This window comes from Eptatretus burgeri, chromosome 2, assembly GCF_056783735.1.
Source record: "Eptatretus burgeri isolate ZD-2024b chromosome 2, Ebu_testis_v1, whole genome shotgun sequence".
Taxonomy (NCBI): domain Eukaryota; kingdom Metazoa; phylum Chordata; class Myxini; order Myxiniformes; family Myxinidae; genus Eptatretus; species Eptatretus burgeri.
Window position 1 is genome coordinate 27,919,846 of NC_140962.1, and position 5,000 is coordinate 27,924,845.

At 45.8% G+C, this 5,000-nt stretch overlaps 1 protein-coding gene across 3 annotated transcripts in view; it reads left to right on the forward strand.

Moving 5' to 3' along the window:
* Nucleotides 1-5,000, forward strand: part of LOC147031670 (uncharacterized) — a 52,102-nt gene that overhangs the window by 6,900 nt on the left and 40,202 nt on the right. The window lies entirely within an intron of this gene.

A 5,000-nucleotide genomic window follows, 5' to 3' on the forward strand; every position in this document is an offset into this window, starting at 1 on the left:
GGCTTGCTGTGGGGGACTCAAGGGTCAATGGAGCTTGTGTATCAACTTGATTATTCACCAGGAAGGTCTCAACGAAGAGGCCATTTGGCTATGTTCCATCCATCCATGGGGACCATACTCTGTGCAGAGCGTTGGTGCTGCCTCAGCAGTCTCCTTGGCTGTCGGGCACAATCTTGGATGGGTCGCCACTCTGACACAGAATACCAGCAAGCTGGCACTCATTTTGCCAACCTCGGAAGGATGACAGGCAGAGTCAATCCCACCTGGTATTAATTCAACAGCAGAGTGAGATTTGAACTCGGGATCCTTGGATCCCAAGCCCACCACCCTAACCATTGAGCCAACACCAGGCATTGGCGATGTTGCTGACCCAATCAGCATCACTTCTTTGAAAGATGTCTAACACACATACATGTGTGTGGAAGCAGATGGGACAGTCAGCACAATGTTTTTCTCATATGGACAGCATGTTACATGGTATCTTCATTCGTATGCAGCACCAGACAGCGCAGCGTAGCATCATTGGCTGAGGGCGTGGCTGTGCAACTGATGTAATGCCCTCTCTGCGGGTTATGGCAGGAATTTGGAATTTTTCCATGGCACCGTTGATAGCTCACCTACTCTTCCTGAAGGACACCATAGGATGTTTAACATACAGCAATGAATGCTGGCAGACAGGACGCTATTTAACATCCATCCGAGGGATGGCACACTCATTGAGTCACCCTGCCTGTGAAACACCGGGATGACAGTTTATAGCTGGGTCGGGATTAAAACCCAGGCTAGACAGCTTAGAGGCATGTGTGTGTACCTTTTAAGCCATCCTGTCAACCCTTCCACGGTGTAAAGCCCGTTACACCTTGACGATTTAGCCAGCGTATGGCAACGTATCAAAATTTATCTAAAACGCTGGCGTACGCTGAATTTTTTTTATTTTTCAGTTTTGGGCGTATAATCGTGTATTCATAACGAGTTGGACGTATGCATAACGTATTAGTAACGTACACAGAACGTTTCGATAACTTATAGATAACTTATACCAACGAATGCTTAGCATGTTGTCGGCGTTCACAACTTATGCCCAACGATAATCTAACTTATGCATAGCGCGAGGCAGCGTATCGCCGACGATTAAAAGGCTGCCGCTCGACGATTCAAATCATAACCGCACTAGAAATCGAAGTGTCAACATCGCCGTCATGCCGAAGAAAACTTCGAAGAACTCCTCGTTATGGAGTTCCACCATGAGCTGGTCATACATGCCAAACTGCCATCACCTCCCGATCCATGGTCTCACCCAGTTCGTTCTCCTCCGTTCACCTCTTCTTTCCTGGCTCTATTGGCACGCAACTGGTACAGTGTCAAATCGATGAGGTTATGTTGATGTTGGAGGACAGCGAGTAGGTATTTTCGTCTCAGCCTTGCCGGATCCTCCATCTCTCGGATGACATGGACATCTGCTCACCATGGAGTCTGGAACACTGACGGGTGCCTCCTGTGAACCCCATTCTTATATACCAATTCCCCTAAACGCTGCCAATACGCCATTATACGGTACCTGCAAGTTAGAAACACATTCAGTAAGTTCTGTGGTCGTCCGGAAGACGTCAAATACGTCTACATACGTCAATATGCGTTGGAGATACATTACACATAGGTTCAAAGCACGTTACTCATAGGTTAGAAATAAGTTTCGGGTACGCTAGACATTACCTCGACGTATTTCGACTTATGAGTAACTTACAAGTAACGTGCGTCAACGATCGCATAACGTGCCTACAACTTATGGCCAGCGTATGCAGAACGTGTGAGTCATACACCGAGCACGTCGACAAATTTTGTGCATGCTCAAAATTTGTCGACGAGCTCGGCGTACTACGACGTATGCCAGCGTGCTTCAGCGTGCTCTTAACGTATACAAAACTTACCCATAACGTATTCGATGTGTGCCAGCGTATTCGCCAAATTTTTCATACGTCGGCATACGTTGGTGGAGATCCGGATCTGGATGCGGCTACTAGAATTTTAAAAAGTGATTCTTCACCATTGAGAGATCGGGCCAAAAATGATATAGTACTGTATTGCATTATATTTCAAAAATGTCTTTGGCCCGATATGTTGTCGTGGATCAGGCATTACGTGGCGGAGGTGCGTGCTCTACCGAGTGCTTTTCGAGTTCCAAGTGCGTCTGTGTGTATGTGTCTTCGCCATAACTTTTTTTTTAACTATCAAATTTTCAACAAAGCTTTATTGTGAGAATATGAAGACAAATTAATAATTTGGGCTGGGCACCTCACAGCTCTGAATAACCCTTCGACTTAAGAACACAACCCTCTGCCGTACCATCTGTCATCCCTCAGACCGGCAAGCAGCAGCTTCTTCGCTCACTGCAGATCTGGATAAAATCACAAACTGGTCCAACACGTGGAACATGTCTTTCAATCCAGACAAATCTCACACTCTCACTATGTCTCTTCGAAAGGACCGTTTACAAAACCCCCCCATCCACTTTCTCAACAATCCTCTGGAAGAAGTCTTTTCTTTCAAGCTTCTGGGTCTCACTATCTGCCATGACCTTTCCTGGGAAAGTCACATTTCCAACCTTGCCTCAAAAGCCAGTCGCCGACTGGGAATCCTCCGTCGTGCAAAGTCCTTCCTCGGCCCTCTTGAGCTCCTGACCACTTACAAAGCTTTTGTCCGTAGCCTGATGGAGTACTGCTCTCCCCTCTGGGCTGGTGCTCCTGCCTCCCACCTTTCTCGACTTCACGCTGTCGAAACCAGGGCTTTTAAGATCATTGGCATCTCCCGCAATGAAGCTGAGTCTTTGGGCCTCTCACTCAATCACCGCAGGTTGGTCGGTGGTCTTTCTGTCTTCTACCGACTCCTCTCCAGCCTTGCCCCCCTGCTCTCTCTGCGATTTGTCCCAACCACATTTCCACAGGGCGCTCAAGGTCCGCCAACAACCCCCTTCTGGTAAAACTACCAAAATCACGAATCACTGCTCATCTTCACTCTTTCATTCCTCTTTTTCCCGCCTTTGGAATAAACTTCCTCACTCTATTCTTTCCCATTCTTCCCTTCAGGCTTTCAAAACAGCTGTTCACCACCACCTCTTATCTTCCCCCATCCAAATCCTCGATCTTTTCTACCCCCGATAATCCACCCAAGCCCACTTCCTTCAATTCTCCTGCTTTCCTTCCTGAAAGTCCCTTTAATGTCCATCTTCCCCTCGCCATGTTCCCCGTCCCATCCCCATCCCTCTCCCTTCCACAGTTCACCTGTGTCTGTTCCCCAATGTTTTGTCCCTTCCACTCCCGCCCCTCTTGTCTCATGCCTCCTTGCTGTGAGTTGTGTGTTAGCTCTCATACGAGCCTCGACCAAGGTATACAAAAAAAAAAAAAAAAAAAAAAAAAAAAAAAAAAAAAACAAGAAAATGATCCTTCCTTCTCCATATTCAGCGAAGTGATGGGTGGAATTTGTTAGCAACGGGTGGGATTTTGAGAGAGACCTGCAAAGCATCTTAACGGTGTTTGCACACGTCTTTTTACAATGTGGTATGGTCCGAGTGAGCGACGTGGTATTATGTACACAGTTCAGTCACCTGTGCTATGTTCGTGTTAATTCACAGGCAAAAAAAAGTGCAAAATAATTTTATATGAGGTGTCACCATGTACAACGTCATTGACAAATTTAATACATTTATGGGAAGAGGGGGGGGGAAGGGTGGATGAGGGGGTGTGGGAGTCTGGAGGGAGGAGGCAGGGGAAGTGAAGGGGTGTGCTGGAGAAGGGGTGAGAGGAGACTCGGCGTCATCTGGCCGGGAGGGGGTGACCTTTGCTGGTATCCAAATAATTTGGACACAGACATCCACTATGTGTTTGAATTTAATTTGTGTGTGAACCTAAGCAATTGAAGAGAATTAACCACGTTATATCACAGCTGACAGGACAGCTGAGAGGTACGCACACTCGCTTCTCAGCTATCGAGCATGGGTTCGAATCTCGTCCAAGCTATAAACTGTCATCCCGGTATTTTACAGGAAGGGTGTTTCATGAAATGTGTGTGCTGTCCCTCGGATGTACGTTAAACGGACGTCCGGTCTTGCTGGCATTACTTGGTGACTTGTGGATGTTAAAGATCCCAACGGTGTCCCCCGTGAAGAGTAGACGAGCTATTGCTAGCATCCTGAACAAATTCCAAATTCCTGCCCTAACCTTAATCGAATGTTTGGCCTGGCTGGCCAGTTCGTGAAAGATTTGGGCGAAACCTTCCTCCGGCCAAACCCACAGGAATGTGGAAATAATTGTGGTTGCTAAAGAAGAAAAGGAAACTTTAAAAGTTGAAGTAAAAATTGAACTTTGTGGCCTTGTTTAAGTGGATGGTTTTACTGAGAAAAGGAAGATGCATTGTGGTTAAAGAGAAAAGGATGGAAGGATAGCATAAGAGGAAATGATAGTAATAAACTGAACAGAGCAAGACATAATATATATATATATATATATATATATATATATATATATATATATATATATATATATATATATATATATATATATATATATATATATATATATATATATATGTGTTCGTCTTTCGGCTGCTCCCGTTCGGGGTCACCACAGCGGATCATCCATTATGATCCGCATACTGATTTGGCACAGGTTTTACACCGGATGCCCTTCCTGACGCAACCCTGGTCGCCTCTTATGACACAGGGATAAGGATTGGGTTTCACCATGATTCCGGGCTGCCCGACACCCTCTCATAGCGCGGCCCAGTGCAGAGCACCCGTCATCAAGCGATCCTCCAACCCAACCCTCCGAGTAGCCGGATTACAGGCGCACACCACTACAACCGGTGTGTGTGTGTGTGTGTGTGTGTGTGTGTGTGTGTGTGTGTGTGTGTGTGTATGTATATATATATATATATATATATATATATATATATATATATGTATATATATATTGTTACAGCTGTGGAAATTCGCAGAGCACCATATA